The following is a 17,295-nucleotide window of genomic DNA, read 5'->3' as shown; positions in this document are numbered from 1 at the left end:
TTCACGGCTCATATTTCCCCCATTCTTGATTTTCTAGCGGATATTTTTCAACACGGAGCTAGTTCTTCTATTGTCAAAGTTCAGTTGGCTGCCATCTCTCATTTTCATGTAGGCGAGAATTCTGCCTCTATAGCCTCTTCCAGACTGTGTAAAGCCTTTATCAAAGACACCTTTTTGTTACGCCCCCAGTCAAAGATCATGTTCCCCCATGGGACCTTACTATGGTTCTTCAAGCTTTGCTAGCTCCGCCTTTCGAGCCTGCCGCAACTGCAGATCTGAAATTTTTATCTTGAAAAACAGCTTATCTGAAGTAGTTAACTTCATTTGATCAGCAACCTGTGGGTATCGGATCCGACCTGGATCCAAGCCAGCAGCTTTCCAAGCTAAGGATCCAAGCTCCAAGCTCCTCCCCCCTACCCATAATACCCTGCTACCTCCTTCCAGCCCTCAGATCTTGTTTGCCGCGGCTTTAACAAGCACGAGTTACGAGCTCCTGGCGGTTAGGTAGGAAGTATTTGTCAAATTCTTGACTTTTTGTAAAAATTAGAGAGGTGTGTGTTTGTGTTTAGTTTAAACCCGTTAGCTTAGCTTAATTTTTAATATATTGACCCTTCCCCTTATTCTGTGTGTCTGTGTGTGTGGTTTTGGTTATGGCCGAAGGCCCTAAGGCCATTTTTTCTAAGTGCTCTGGGTGTGGCCATAAGCTCTCCCCAGCCGATGGCCACACTCAGTGCGTTCTTTGCCTGGGGGTAGAGCATTTGTCATCGGGCTGCCAGATCTGCGCAGCCTTTAACCACCGGGCTGTGAGGGATAGGAGAAATAAGCTGATCCTGGTGGGTCTTTTGCCCGCGGACTCTGTTTCTTCCTCCTCTCCCTCAGTGGCTCCAGCCACGACTGCAGCTGTTCAGCCAACTGTACTGTCTCCCCTGGCTGGGACTCAACCTCCCACCTTTTCCCAGGGAGAGAAGGAGGCAAAGACGAAAGAAAGGGGAGGAAGAGAGAGAGGGAGAAAAGAGAGAGAGAGAGATAGGGATAGAGAGAAACAGGAGCCACAAGCTGCGGGCCGACTCTGCCCCCTCGGCCCCACCGGCTAAACAGCTGTCTTCTCCTCTGAAGATTTCCAGGTCTTCCCCCTCTCGGCTCCGTTCCCCACGTTTCCCGCTGGAGCCAGAGGAGGAGCCCCGGCCATCTTCGAGGTCGTCGCGGCAGCCTCTTCTAGGTCAACACGAAGCCTTTCAGACGCTGACATGTACCGGATGATGCATCTCTTCCTACAGGCCCAGATGCAGATGGGAGTGCTCCTGCCTCCCCCATTCCGGGGGGTGGAGCTCGGCCCCATTTTTTGCCCCCATAGCTCCTTCTCCGATCCATTATCGGGTTTCGGAGCCGTCGGATCCGAGCAGTCTTGGAGCCAGGGAGTCGGCGCCGATAGTAGTTGCTACTTCGATGCCCACCATGCCCTTGAGTTTGTCGGATCCCTTTTCGGATCTGTGCTCTCGGGGGCGAGAGCTGTGCGTCGGATCTGAGGGGGTAAGTGTCTTCGGCTCCGCTGCGGTCAGAGCACACCTCCCTTTCGGGTCCGATTGCTTCGGCTCCGACGCCGATCCCCTCGTCGGATCCGAGGGTGTTACTCATGGAACCGAGAGAGAGTGGCTCACCTTTGGCGTTCAACGTGGTGGAGAGGGTCCTCTCGAGAGGTTCGAGACCCCCTGCTCGTGCTACGGATCCAGCCAACGCTCCCTCACAGACGGGCTTGTCTTCCATCATCCGGCCCCAGGGACAGCCTGCGTCGACGCCCCACTCAGTTCCACTGGAGGAAAATGACCCTGTTGGTGAGCCCTCCTCAGACTATCCCACCGAGGAGGTCCCTCACAAACACAAGTGTAAGAAGAGACAAATGGACTCCCCTGAGTCCCTCACGGATGACACCGATTTAGAGGAAGAGGAAGGTTCCCCCAGGTCACCCCCCGAGGATGTCTCCTTTGGAGACATTATGGAAATGCTACACCTAAAAGGGGGGTGGTCAGCCCAAAAGCCTTCCTCGGATGAGTTGGTGTTTCTGGAGGCGTTTGACGCAGGCCCGTCTACCTCTTGGGTGTCCCCTCCAGCCGACCCCCTGGTAGACTTCATTACTACCAGGGCGTGGAAGGAGCCGGGCACTGTAGAGCCAATCCCCAGGAGACCAGATAAGATCCTTTGGATAGGACAGCTTGGAGTAAAGGTTCCCCGGTAGATGCCATGTGGTGGCGGCTGCCACCAAGAAGGAACTGGCACAGGATAGTTCCTCGGTCCATCCTTCTGATAAGGAGTCTCGGACGATGGATCATATCAGAAAGTGGATGTTTTCTTCGGCTACCTTTTCCATAAGGGCGCTGAATTACTTGGCCCATGTGATTAGGCTTCAGCGGGATCTGGTGAAGTAATACGCTGAGTCTCCCCCTGAGTCCATGTCGGCCAAGGACAAACAAACCTTCTCAACTCGCATGGCCACTCTAAAATCGGTATCGAACACGTCTATGTGGCTACTCTCCCATGTCACAGAGGGGGCTGCTAGAGCCAGCAGATCAGGCATCGCCTTACGGCGTCACGCCTGGCTCCGATTTTGCAATTTTGCGAAACCCTTCAAGGCATCTTTTACGAACGCTCCCTTTGGTTCTACCTTGTTTGGCAAGACCGTCCACGATACATTGGTCCAGAGCGAGAAAAATGGGAAGACGCTGTCTGCCGTCGGAATCCGCTTCTCGACTCCTCAAAGGTCCTTTTACAGAAACCAGCGAGGACAAAAGAAGATGTGGTTCCGGAAGTTTCAGCAGTCCCGTTACGCTCCGGACCCTTCATCCTTCAGAGGCAGAGGGGGGCAAAGTGGACACCGGTCCAGTGGCAGGGGGGAGGGGCGAAGAATTTTGGGTCGCAGGAACCCTTTTCCGATCGACACACACAACAGCCCTGAGGGGTTGCCTGACTGCTCCTCTCTGGATGCAGTCGGGGGGGCATTTTTTGAAACACCTGGCACAATGGGATTCCATCACGTGAGATCGCTGGGTGCTTCGAATAATATCCAGAGGCTACTCTATTCCATTCATAAATCTTCCTCCTCAGTCGTGGCGCCTCCCAGATGTTCCACCCAGTCAGAGGGAGGCTGCAGCTTTAGAAATAAAGAAGCTGCTAGAAAAATGAGCCATCCAGCACGTCCCCCCCGACCAACTACTCCAGGTTATTTTTGGTGCCAAGAAAGACGGGGGACTTAAGACCAATTCTCGACCTTTCTGCAATGAACCTCTTCATTGCCAAGGGAGAAATTCCGGATGGTCACTCTTCAGTCCATTCTCCCCCTGTTGCAGGAGAACGACTGGATGTGCTCCATAGACCTCAAGGATGTGTACTACCACATTCTCATGGACAGCCGATCCAGGAGGATGTTCATCGTGTTACCTTGATGCAGTCATCACACTTGGGTTATCCTGTCGTCAGGCAGTCCCGCAGTCGGCCTGAGTTCCAAAGTCTTGGCCCGGCGTTGGTTGCTGTCGCTTCTTCCCTGACGTCAGTGCGCCAGGGGTATATAAGAGGCATCCGACGCCATTTTCTTCTGTCTTTCTTGCCGCGCAGTGCCCGAAGCAGAAGCAGTTCGCAAGTCGATTTTCAAATCAAATTTCAGTCCGAAGTCTTCAAAGCTAAGTACCCCGTTGGGGAACCATTTCTTGCCTCAGTTCGATGTCAGAAAAAGTTAACAATTGCATTTCTTGTGGGAAGCAAATACCTCATAAGGATTTTCATTCTTTTTGTATACCTTGCCTAGGCCCAGACCACGACGTCACTGCTTGTCGGTTTTGTGCTAGGTTCAATAAGCGAACTATAAAGTGACGCTTTAATTTCGCTCGACACTACTTCGGTAGGAAATTTAATTATACTATGCCGTCGGAGCAACCGACTACTGGCGTGCATAAAAAACACAAAGATAAAGATAGGCAGCCTAGATCCAAGCCAGTCTCCGAGGCCTCTGCTGGGCCGGTCACCGGTTCTCCGGTTTTCAGTGAGGCGCCTACGCAGCCCCTGATGACTGCTGAATTGGAACCCCAGACCACTTCGGAATCTCAAGCAGAGAGTACTAGGCCGACGCAGCCATTTTCGTTAGGCCCTACCGACAACATTATAGAAGGAGAAGCCGGTGCTGGGGAAACACCTTCGGTTTCAGAAGGTGTCTTTAGACCGACTACCCTCACCATAAAATCTTATGCTAAGCTTAAGACTCCTTTAAAACCTAAAAAGACTGTACATCAGTCTCCAGTTCAAGGCCCCATGCCTAAGAAACAGATGCTTAAGATGGCTGAAGATTTGATTACTCTGATCAGGGGTTCCCAACCCCCCCCCCTCCCCCCAGACAAAAGGCCAAGACAAGAGGAGGATTATGCCTCCTCTGATCAAGTTTCTATTTCTTCAGACTCCTCTGAGGAACAGGATTACTCCTTCCCCCCTTATGAAGATTCTGATGCTGAAGATTCCATTCCCTCAGCATCTCCCCCTAAAGACTATTCCTTTGGGGAAACCTTACATACCATGAGGGAACATTTCCACTGGGAAGGTCAGGACTACTCCGACTCAAAGAAAAGGCTCCGAGAGTTTCTTTTACTTCCCCAGCACAGACCACTTGCTATCCCTTCAGTTTTAGACATTGTGGATGATGTTTACGTAGAATCTAGTCTAAATCCAGATTATCTGCCACCTGCTCCAGCCAAACCAGACAGATATTATAGAGTGCCTCATTCACACAAATTCCTTTACAAAAGCCCTGTTGCTGACTCAGAAACAATTTCCCAGGGTCCCAAAGGGGCTAAGGCTTCTATGGCTAAAAATCCTATTCCCTCTGAAAGGGACTCCAGAGCACTAGATAGGTGGGGGAAGAAGGTTTACACATCAGCTACTCTAGCTATGAGAGCACTAAATTGTCAATTTCACATGCTGAAATATCAGCAATTCTTAATGTCTCAATTAAAACAAAAGATGAGCATACACTCTCAACAGTCTGAATTCAAGGAAATGCAGGACCTGTTGCATGCAGCTGAACAGGTGGGCAAACATACTTTACAATGTGGATTTGATTCCTTGGAAGCTTCCTGTAGAGCAGCTGTTACTGGGTCTGTCATACGTAGGCATGCTTGGTTAAAGGAACAAACTCTGCCTGATCATGTAAAAGCAAAATTACTAGATGCACCTTTACAGCAGGATGTCTTATTTGGTGGCAAAGCAGAAGAGATTTTGAAGAAAATGGAGGATAAGGCAAAGTCTTTGCAGATGGTCAAAGATTTCTTACAGGTACAACCCCCTCGTTTCAGCAGACATTGGCCAACAAAAAATTGGTCCTGACCAGCTTCTGACAGACCACAGAGGGGTAAATACAGACAGCCTAGGGGAAGAGGTCAAGCACAAATCCCTTACAAACCTCGCCAATGTGGCACTGCAACACAGAAGGGAGGAGAAGACATGCCCCAAACTACTAGAAGACAAACACAATGACTTAACCCTCAAACGGCCAAGCAAAACTCTCTTGGCAGCTCCCTTGGGAGGAAAATTAGCACTTTTTGCAGACAACTGGCGCATCATCACAAAGGACAAATGAGTCCTAGACATTATCTCACAAGGATACAGATTCCATTTCCACACCTTGCCAAGGATAAAAGGAATGCCAAACCTGACACAAAATCAATGGGCAGAGGCACAAAAACAAATTGCAGCTCTCATGGACATGAGAGCCATTCAGCTGGTACCTACACAGGAGCAAGGCCAAGGATTTTATTCAAGGCTCTTTCTAGTCCCCAGAAAGGACAATGCATGGAGACCCATTCTGGACCTTTCAATTCTAAACACCTACTTGCAAGTACCCAAATTCAAGATGCTAACACTTCAGCAGCTTCTTCCCATGTTGGGCAAGAAGGCTTGGCTACTAACGTTGGGCCTCAAGAAGGCATAACTGCATGTCCCTATCAGACAAAATTGCAGAAGATACCTCCGTTTCATTGCAGGTTCAACCCATTACCAATTCTCTGCACTGCCCTTTGGCTTATCTACTGCGCCCAGGGTCTTCACAAAATGCCTGGCACCAGTAATTGCATACTGCAGACAAAGAGGAATTCAAATATACCCATACCTGGATGACTGCCTCATCCAAGCAGAAAGCAAGGACTAGTGCCCTCACAGAACATGACATTCCTGGGTGCCAGCTTGAATACAACGGCCCAGATGGCTTATCTCACGCCAGACAAGCAACTACAACTAACTCAATACTTCAAAATAATGGCAACAAAGACCCAACTCCCTGCAAGAAAAATTCTGCAGGCCTTGGGATTCATGGCATCTTGCATACTACTAATACCATTTGCAAAACTGCATATGAGGAAATTACAATGGTACCTGAAAAGCGTATGGACTCAACACAGCCACAGCTTGGAAACAATGATACCTCTCATTCCCTGCCTTCAACACAAGTTTCTATGGTGGTCACAGGCATGTCACCTCAACAAGGGTCAGCCTTTCACCTTACCCCCAGCCAGGCAAACTATGACAACAGATGCATCAGACTATGCCTGGGGGGCACACATGGCAGGACAGTGCGTTCAAGGCAAATGGACTTCAGATCAAATATATCTGCACATCAATCAAAAAGAAATGCTAGCTGTACAAAATGCTCTGACAGCCTTCAAGGACCTCTTACATCCAGGTCAACTTATAATAAGGACAGACAATACCACAGTAATGTGGTACATAAACAAGCAAGGGGGTACACACTCCTACCCTCTATGCAGGCAAGCAATGACCTTGTGGAACACAGCACTGACTTACCAAGTACAATTACAAGCACAATTCCTGCCAGGAAGAAAGAACACATTGGCAGACGACTTAAGCAGGAACATCATGGATCCCCACGAGTAGAAACTGGATCCACAAGTATTTGCAATGATAACTCAGAAATGGGGGCGCCCAGACATAGACCTGTTTGCCAACCCCAAAAACAATCAGCTGCCAAAATTTTACACAAAGACATTCCACCATCAAGCTTGGAAAGTGGACTCACTCTCATTCATTTGGAAAATGTTGACAGTATATGCCTTCCCTCCACTGCCCCTTCTAACAAAGGTGCTGCTGAAAGTCAGAATGGAGAGACCACAAATGATACTCATTGCCCCAGACTGGCCACGCCAGCACTGGTACCCACTACTAAGAAACATGGCCCATAGGTTCATAGGTTCATAGGTTCATACTAGGCTATCTGCCCGAGGGCATTTATAAGCCTAGCCATAGATTTGTGGCTTACGCCACCCCTTAGTTTGGAGAAACTATGCCCATTATTTAGCTGTGCCTCTGTCGAGCAGTGACACTGAGGTAACCCCTGGGGTGTATCTGCGATCTCCCATCCATTGGTCAAGATTCCTCTTGAACAAGGCCAGCGAGGTGCTCTGCCTCACATAAACCGGGATTTTGTTCCACAGCATAGGGAGTCTTTGGGTGATGAATCTATCCCTCCAGCACGTCCTATTAATAACCATGTCAAGGTTTAAGTCACCCGCCCTTGTGGCTCTGAGGGATCTTGATTTTTTGAGTTGAAGCATATTCATCAAATCTGGGTTTGACATGGCCTTGTATGTCAGGCATAGGTCACCTCTGAGTAAGCGGTACACAACTGAATATAACTGGAGTTCTTTCAGTCGTGCAGCATAAGACAGATTTTTGAGACCCTTTATCCTTTTCGTGAGGAACTTTTGTGGCCTCTCCAGCTGCTGCAAGTGTCGGGTCAGATACATTCCGAATGGGGCATTGTACTCGATCATTGGTCTGATGAGTGATGAGTATAGGGAGACTATGACTTCCCTTGATCTAGATGTGAATCCCTTCATGATAAGGTGGGCAATGTAGAAGGTCTTCCTAACTACTTTAGCAATATGAGTGTCGAATGACAGGCTACTGTCAACCTGGGTTCCCAGGTCCCTAATAACTTCTTCTGTGTTCAGGGGATTGCCACCTATATGGTAGCTAGGGGTAACCTTATTTTTCCCAAAGGGTATGACTATGCATTTCTTGGCATTTAACTTGAGGCCATGGCGCTGGCACCAGTTATCCGTTTCTGTGAGACCCTTCTGAAGGATATCTGTGTCGGATGTGTTCTCAACTACGGCCCAGTTTGCAGTCATCTGCGAACTTTGTCAGCCATAACCCTCCTGTGTTTGCTTGTACTTCAGAAAAGTAGATGCCAAACAAGAGTGGGCCCAGGACTGAGCCCTGTGGGACACCACCTGTGACAGGCTTTGAGTCTGACATGGCGCCAGCAACTCTGACCCTGTGGGTTCTGTCACTCAGCCAGTTTGCAACCCATCTTGTAATGTATGGGTTTACATTTAAGTTGATGAGTTTTTCAATGATACCCGAGTGGGGTATTGTATCGAAAGCCTTCGCCAGGTCTAGGTAGGCTGTATGGACTGCCTTTCCCTCGTCAATGGCCTTGGTGACTGTTTCAAAAAAGTCAACCAAGTTTAAAAGGCATGATCTGCCTTTGACAAAGCCAAACTGGGTTGGATCCAAAGTCTGCAAATTCCCTATGTCTTTATTTATGAGATCCATTATGATCCTTTCCATGGCTTTGCAGATCAGGCTTGTCAAGCTAATGGGACGGTAATTTCCAGGGTCGGTGGACACCGCCTTTGTGGAGTGGGACCACAGTCGCTGTGCGCCACTCCCTGGGTACGTATCCGGAGGTGAGACTAAGATTAAACAGCTGTCCTAACTGTGGGTTTAATTCCTCATTGAGTTCATGGAGCACACAGCCGGGGACACCATCAGGTCCCATGGATGCTGTGTTCTTTGCCTTGGAGAGAGCAGTTCTCACCTGAACGTTTGAGATGTTTGGGGGGCTACAATCATTTGGTATAGATATCTCTTCTTTAGGCAGGGAGGGTGGGGAGAAGTTTGCACTGAACCTGTCAGCCAGTATGTTGGCAATGTCTGTAGGATCAGTAATCTTCACATCATTTTGAACTAATTCTGAGCATATCTGGGAGTTTCCTCCTAGGTTTCTGACATAGCTAAAGAATGCTTTATGGTTGTCTTTAGAGTCCTTAGCTATTTTTTTCTCAAAATTAGCTTTGGATGATTTTATGAGAGCTCTTAGCTTTTTACTTATAGTGATCAGCGGTGTCTTACCTTTTAAGGATTTTGCTCTATCTTGTAGTAGCTTTCTCCTTTTATTGTAGAGTTTGTTTATGGCTGGGGTCCACCAGACTGGACGCTTGCCTTTGGTACAAAGAGTCTTTGTTTTGCTTGGGATTGCCTGATCCATGCAGCCCTGCAGGTGCTGGTAGAAGGCATTTGTAAGTGATTCAGCGGTTTGAGTAATGTTAACCGCCGGCTCAGGGGCCTTAAAGGAGACCACACTAGTCTTTAGAAGTGTGAAGTTGGCTTTCGAAAAGTTCTTTACTGTGGTCTTTTTCATTTCGGGTGGGGGCGGGATGAGGACCTCCAGCGAGATTAGTTTGTGATCAGATCTCACCAGTGAGGGGTATACTTCTGGTGTTGAACATTGTGCTCCCATGTTCGTGATGATGAGATCAAGTATGTTCTCTCCTCTTGTGGGGATGGTGACTAGTTGTTCCATGGCATTTGAGTTTATGAATTCCAGGAACCTTTGGGCTAGAGTGTTTGGGCTTGAGTAGTGTTCCCAGTCTATATTAGGGTAGTTGAAGTCACCTAGTATGATGGTGTTCGGAGATACATTTATCCCCTCCAGTGTTTTCAGGAAGGCCATGTGAGGTTCCTGAGTTTGCGAGGGTGGCCTGTAACATGCTACAATTTGCATAGCAGTCTTGCCTATGGTTAATTGCACCTGGATGGTTTCCGATGCATCGTGCGATGCCACCAATCTTGAGGTGTGGGTGTCCTTGATGAATATGGATACCCCTCCTCCTTTCTTGGTATTGTCCGGGTTTTGTGGCCGGAACGCATGATATGAGATAAAACCATGGCCCACCATGGATTTTACCACAAATTCCTCATCTGCTCACACAACAAGACAGTCAGATTCTACACAGCCAGCTCAAGACCTTAAATCTGGCTGCATGGCAAATCACCTAAACAAACATCCAGCTCCTCTATCACAAGCCATTATGGATGTCATTCTGGAGGTCAGGAAGCCCAGCACCAGGAAAGCCTACTCAGACAAATGGAAAAGATTTTGTGCCTGGAACCAAGCTAAAGGCCAAAATCCCCTTGAGCCGGACATACCTCAGATTCTACAATATCTAACTGAGATGTTACACAAAGGACTTTCCTTTTCATCTATTAAAATCCATGCTTCAGCTATTTCAGCTCACTACAACAGGGATCCTCCCTTATTTTCACATCCACTTCTAAGGTAGTACCTCAGAGGGGCCAAAAACATAAGGCCTCCCAGGAGAGCACCAACGCCAACTTGGGACTTCAACTTTGTTCTGAAAAAGCTTACGCTACCACCTTTTGAGCCAGCTTTCTCAGCTGATTTAAAGTTTATATCATGGAAAACTGCCCTGCTGCTAGCAATTACTTCAGCCAAAAGAGTCTCAGAGCTACAGGCACTAATGGCAGTGGAGCCTTTCCTCATTTTTCATCAAGACAGAGTCTCTCTATGAACTAACCCCTCCTTTATGCCAAAGGTGGTATCCAGTGTGGCTCTAAATCAAACCATCCATTTACCCACTTTTTTCCTCATATCCACAGAACAAAGGAGAAAGACTCCTGCACTCATTGGACATTCACAGGCAACTACGTTACTACTTGGATAAAACTAAGGCTTTCAGAAAATCTGACCAGCTTTTTGTATCCTATGCAACAGCATCACAAGGAAAGGCTATCTCAAAACAGACCATTTCAAAATGGATAGGACATTGCATACGTTTTTGCTACAACCATCATGGAAAACCAGTTCCTGCTAGCATAAGGCCCCACTCCACCAGGGCAGCAGCTACATCTACAGCCTTCCTCAGGGGGGGTACCAACCAAGGATATTCTGGAAGCTGCAACTTGGAGTTCAGTACACACCTTCACCAAACACTATCACTTACCACTATACTCTAAGACTAGAGCTGGCTTCGCCACTGCAGTTTTGCAGGGCCTACTATCCTCTTCTAACCCTGTTTGATTCCACCTCCCATCCTTAGCTTTGGGATTCAACCTAAGTGTGATGACTGCAGCAGGGTAACACGATGAATATAGTAGAGTTTTGTACCTACCATAAATGTAGATGTTCGGGTTTTCACCCTGCTGCAGTCCAGGTTACCCTCCCTCCATCCCCTCTGATCTAACTGAAACTTTCTATGCCTTCATATCTGATACAACCTTTGGGGTGGATTTGCTTATAGCTGGAGGTATGTTTTGTTTATTATTGGTACTATGTACTGACCTCCTATTGGGGGGGAAACCCTGACATCTGGGGCAAGAAAAACTGAAGAAAATGGCGTCGGATGCCTCTTATATATCCCTGGCGCACTGACGTCAGGGAAGAAGCGACAGCAACCGACGCCAGACCAAGACTTTGGAACTCAGGCCGACTGCGGGACCGCCTGGCGACAGGATAACCCAAGTGTGATGACTGCAGCAGGGTGAACACTCGAACATCTACATTTATGGTAGGTACAAAACTGTACTTTTCTTTGCTTTCGGTTGGGAGCCAGTCATTACCAGTTCAGGGTCCTACCATTCGGCCTCACCATGGCCCCCAGGGTGTTCACCAAGGTCATGGCAGTTGTAGCGACCCACCTGAGACTTCAGGGAATACAGGTTTTTCCTTACCTGGACGAATGGCTTTTTGCCGCCTCCACCAGGCATCTACTCTGCTTAGCCAGGGATTGCTTCCTGCTTTTAGCCTCCAAGTTGGGGATCACTATAAATCACAAGAAATCGTCCCTTCAACCAGTCCAAGTCCTGGACTTCATAGGGGCCAGAATAGACACGCTTCAGACCAAGGTCTTCTTGACGTTGGACAGATTTCGCAGCTTAACCCTTCACATTCTAGCACTCCTTCAATCTCCAACCCCATCAGTGGAGTTAGTCCTGAGAGCCGTAGGGTCTATGGCAACAGCAATCAACCTTTCGCCCTTAGGTCGCTTGCACATGAGGGTTCTCCAGTGGACCTTGCAGGTCCAGTGGTCCATCCTTCAACACCCTTTGGACTCTCCAGTCCCCCTCAGCAGAGTTTGCAGAAATTCCCTCATATGGTTGCTCCAATCTCGAGAACTTCGGGAAGGACGACCGTTCATAATGCCACAACCCCAAGCCACGGTAACCACAGACGCTTCTCGCCTTGGGTGGGGGGGGCATTGCATTGGCAGAACTGTCCAAGGTACGTGGACTCAGACAGAGACCGTTCTGCATATCAGTGTTCTGGAGATGAGAGCGGTGCTTCTAGCGTTGCAAGCTCTTCATACCTTTCTCCCTCCAGGGACCATTGCAATTCAGACAGACAACATGTCAGTGGTCTGGTACATCAAAAAACAGGGGGGGACCAGGTCTTACCCTCTTTGCCGAGAGGCCATGAGAGTTTGGGATTGGGTGATATCCACCAACCGTTTTCTGTTAGCAACGCACATTCCGGGTCGGTCCAACATCCTAGCGGACAAGCTGAGTCGAACTATCCTCTCGCCTTATGAGTGGTCTCTGAACCCCTTAGTAGCGAAACAGATCTTCCGCAAGTAGGGTCAGCCTTGCTGCGATCTCTTCGCATCACCTTCAAACACGAAGTGCAGCGAGTATTTCACTCTAATCCCCCCCCCCCCCCGGAGGAAGCCCCCAGAGACGCTCTAGTCCATGCTTGGCCATCTGGTCTTCTTTATGCTTATCCTCCTCTTCCGTTAATGACAAGATTTTTACAGAAAGCTCATCGGTTGGGGAACAAGATTATCCTCATAGCCTCATTCTGGCCTCGTCAAACCTGATTTCCATACCTACGGTCTCATCTTGTAGCTCCTCTTTGGATCTTAGATCCCGGATCTGATTTCTCATCCTTCGGGATTGGAAACTCCGAATCTGGACGACCTCAAGCTCTCAGCTTGGTTGATCCAGTTCCATTAGTTGCCAGGACTCCCGGTATCTCGTCTGCAGTTAGATCCATCCTGGTAGCGGCGCATAAGCTTTCTACCAAGAAGGTTTACAACTTCAAATGGAAACGGTTTTCCATTTGGGCCTCGCATAGGAATGTGGATCCTTTCACTGCTCCCATTCCAGCAGTGCTTGATTTCCTATTGCATATTTTTCAGCAAGGGGTCAGCTCTTCTACTGTAAAGGTTCAAATGGCTACCATTTCCCATTTTCACATTGGAGACAATCTTAGTCCTTTAGCTTCCACTAAGATGTGTAACACCTTCTTAAAAGGCACCTTCCTTTTGAGACCTCCTGCTAGGAACGCTGTTCCCCCATGGGACCTAACCTTGGTCCTTCAGTCTCTAACTGGACCACCCTTTGAGCCCACTGCTTCTGTTGATTTAAAATTCTTATCTTGGAAAACTGCTTTCCTAATAACTATTCCCTCAGCTAGAAGGGTGTTAGAGCTACAGGCCCTTTTTACTAAACCCCCATATCTTGTTTTCCATAAGGACAGAGTCTCTCTCAGGACTAACCCTTCCTTCTTACCTAAAGTGGCTTCTGAGGCGAACATCAATCAGTCCATTAATCTACCTGTTTTCTTTCCTAACTAGTAGAATAAAGGGGAATACAAACTTCGTTTGTTAGATGTTCATAGACAATTGCGTTTTTACCTGCACAGAACAGCTGCCTTTCGCAAGTCAGAGCAGCTCTTTGTTTCATTTGCGAAGCCCTTCTTGGGTAAGCCAGTGTCGAAGGTGACTTTAGCTAGATGGATTTCTCAATGCATTTTGCTCACATACAAGATATCTGGTCGGCCAGAGCGCTTAGGGCTTCATGCTCATTGTACCTGTTCTATGGCTACTTCTGCTGTGTTCTGGTCAAGAGTGCCCTTGGATGACATTTGGTCTGCGGCTACTTGGGCTCAGAGGAAGGGCAGCTTTTGGCTCTGCAGTGCTCCGGAATATCCTTCCTTAAGGACCTCCCAAGTGTTTGGTAGCTGGGGACTCTGTCCCATTGCTGCAGTGCTTGATTTCCTATCGCATATTTTTCAGCAAGGGGTCAGCTCTTCTACTGTAAAGGTTCAAATGGCTGCCATTTCCCATTTTCACATTGGAGACGATCTTAGTCCTTTAGCTTCCACTAAGATTTATAAGACCTTCTTAAAAGGCACCTTCCTTTTGAGACCTCCTGCTAGGAATGCTGTTCCCCCATGGGACCTAACCTTGGTCCTTCAGGCTCTAACTGGACCACCCTTTGAACCCGCTGCTTCTGTTGATTTAAAATTCTTATCTTGGAAAACTGCTTTCCTGATAACTATTCCCTCAGCTAGAAGGGTGTCAGAGCTACAGGCCCTTTGTACTAAACCCCCATATCTTGTTTTCCATAAGGACAGAGTCTGTCTCAGGACTAACCCTTCCTTCTTACCTAAAGTGGCTTCTGAGGCGAACATCAATCAGTCCATTAATCTACCTGTTTTCTTCCCTAACTACCAGAATAAAGGGGAATACAAACTTTGTTAGATGTTCATAGACAATTGCGTTTTTACCTGCACAGAACAGCTGCCTTTCGCAAGTCAGAGCAGCTCTTTGTTTCATTTGCGAAGCCCTTCTTGGGTAAGCCAGTGTTGAAGGTGACTTTAGCTCGATGGATTTCTCAATGCATTTTGCTCACATACAAGATATCTGGTCTGCCAGAGCCCTTAGGGGTTCATGCTCATTCTACCCATTCTATGGCTACTTCTGCTGCATTCTGGTCAAGAGTGCCCTTGGATGACATTAGTTCTGCGGCTACTTGGGCTCAGAGGAAGGGCAGCTTTTGGCTCTGCAGTGCTCCGGAATATCCTTCCTTAAGGACCTCCCAAGTGTTTGGTAGCTGGGGACTCTGTCCCACAGGTTGCTGATCAAATGAAGTTAACTACTTCAGATAAAGAAGTTATGTACTCACCATAACATTCCATCTGAGTAGGTAACTTCATTTGTCAGCAACCGACCCCCCCTCCTTCCCCTTAACCTAGTCCTTTGGTTATCTGAATCCTACAATGATTCAGCCTGTTGGTATTCGCTAAGTTAGGATGTTTTTTAGGTTGTTGTTTTGTCTTGGTGAAATTGTATAATGGGCAGGCACGATCTGAGGGCTGGAAGGAGGTATCAGGGTATTATGGGTAAGGGGGAGGGGCTTGGAGCTCGGATCTTTAGCTTGGAAAGCTGCCGGCTCGGATCCAGGTCGGATCCGATACCCACAGGTTGCTGACAAATGAAGTTACCTACTCAGATGGAACTTTATGGTGAGTATATAACTTCTTTTTCTGTTGGCTATTACCTCTGCAAAAAAGTTTTCAGAATTACAGGCCTTGTCCATCAAAATTCTTTACATGATTTTTCACAAAGGTAGGGTTTCCCTTCGAACCAATCCATCCTTTCTTCCTAAGGTGGCATCACCAGTCAGTATCAATCAGACCATCAATTTGCCTGTGTTTTTTCCTAATTTTACTAACAAGATGGAATACAAATTCCACATGTTGGAAGTTCATTGCAGTTACAATTCTATTTACACAGGACAAAACATTTCTGTAAATATGATCAATTGTTTGTATCCTTCTATAAACCCTTTTTGGAGAAACCTATCTCCAAGGTCACTATAGCTAGATGGATTTCGTCATGCATCCTGCAGGTCTATAAGGACAGAGGCATGTCTCCTCCAAGTCAGGTGAAAGTTCATTCCATTAGGTCCATGGCTACGTCTGCGGCTTTTTGGTCTAGAGTGTCTTTGGATGATATTTGTTCTGCAGCTACTTGGTCCTCATCTCATACGTTTATTTCTCATTACAAATTGGTTTTGACTTCCAGAAGGATAGCATCCTTTGGTTCCGTAGTGCTCAGGAATATCCTTCCATGAAGGCCTCCCAGGAGTTTAGTAGCTGGGGACTCTGTCCCAAAGGTTGAAGACCAAATGAAGTAAACTACTTCAGATAAAGAAGTTATTTACTCACCATAACGTTCCATCTGTGTAGTTGTACTTCATTTGTCTTCAACCGTGCTTCCCTCCTTCCCCCAGACCTTGGCGTATGATCAGCCTACGGGCTGCAGTATAGGTCACAAGAAAAATTATTCAGGTCGGATTATCAGTATAAGGTTCAGCAAACTCGATCTGGGGATGGAAGGCAGTGGAGGTATTTTATGGGTAAGAGGAGGAGTTTGGAGCTCGGAGCTGATGCTAGTAAATGTTGCCGGCTCGGATCTGATAGATATCCGTAACTCACAGGTTGAAGACAAATGAAGTACAACTACTCAGGTGGAACGTATGGTGAGTACATAATTTCTTTTTCCTTTATATTGTGTGGTTTATGTGATTACTACAGTTCTGATGAAGTCTTGATGTAAGACGAAAGCGCTTGACTGTTGTTTTTGCTCAATAAATCTTTGGTGGTTGCTACCAGCTGTGTGGTTTATACTAGGCTTGTATGCTCCCTGGATCTCAGCAGTTTTTTCCTAGTAATGACTATTGCAAACAAGATCTGAGGTAACAGAGAGAGATGCATTGTGGGTAAGGGGAAGTATCCAAGAGCATTTTTGGTTGCCATGAGCTTAGTAACGTCAGATTCTGTTCTGATGGATCAGATCCAGAACCCATATGTGAGGAGAGATGAAATAATCAACAATACAGATGGAACATTATTGTGAATACTTACCTTTTTTTGCCTCTGCTTTATATTTTGTCTGTGTAAATGTTTGTGAAGCATGGCTAGGCAAGCATAATTAGGCATAAAAAGGCCCCCTGAGTTTATCAGCCATGAACCCAATGAATCACCTTTGTGATTTTGAATAGAATATAGTGAATGCTATAATGACCTTAGAGGCATATTATTGTGTACCAGAAAGATAATTCTGTATTTCTTTTTCTGTATTGAGTGTCATATGTTAATGATGCTGTCACTCACATTTCCTCCAGTCTTCTGTAAAAATCTTAAGCATGTATTTGCATAAAAAGCCACAGCAGCATTACAGATTAACATAGGTAATGAAAATATATTTGTTTTCATGTTATATAGGTGACAGTGTATTGTTCTAATAGTTTTATAACGACATTTTTAAAGCAAGAGACTCATCAGTCCTTCTGTCAGCACTCTCATGTTGTAATAGCTTGGTAAAGGCTTTAAAGTGAGACTTAATATTAATGCTAATTCTAATAATATTACTGTTT

The 17,295-nt window shown here is 47.0% G+C and overlaps 1 protein-coding gene across 1 annotated transcript in view; it reads left to right on the top strand.

The window, feature by feature from the left end:
* LOC122789775 (probable global transcription activator SNF2L1) overlaps nt 1-17,295 on the top strand; it is a 2,109,210-nt gene that overhangs the window by 1,783,259 nt on the left and 308,656 nt on the right. The gene's annotated exons all lie outside the window — the stretch shown is intronic.

The sequence above is a fragment of the Protopterus annectens genome, chromosome 15.part0 (assembly GCF_019279795.1).
Source record: "Protopterus annectens isolate FY-2018-M chromosome 15.part0, PAN1.0, whole genome shotgun sequence".
NCBI classification, from domain to species: domain Eukaryota; kingdom Metazoa; phylum Chordata; order Ceratodontiformes; family Protopteridae; genus Protopterus; species Protopterus annectens.
This window is presented reverse-complemented; position numbering and strand designations above follow the sequence as displayed.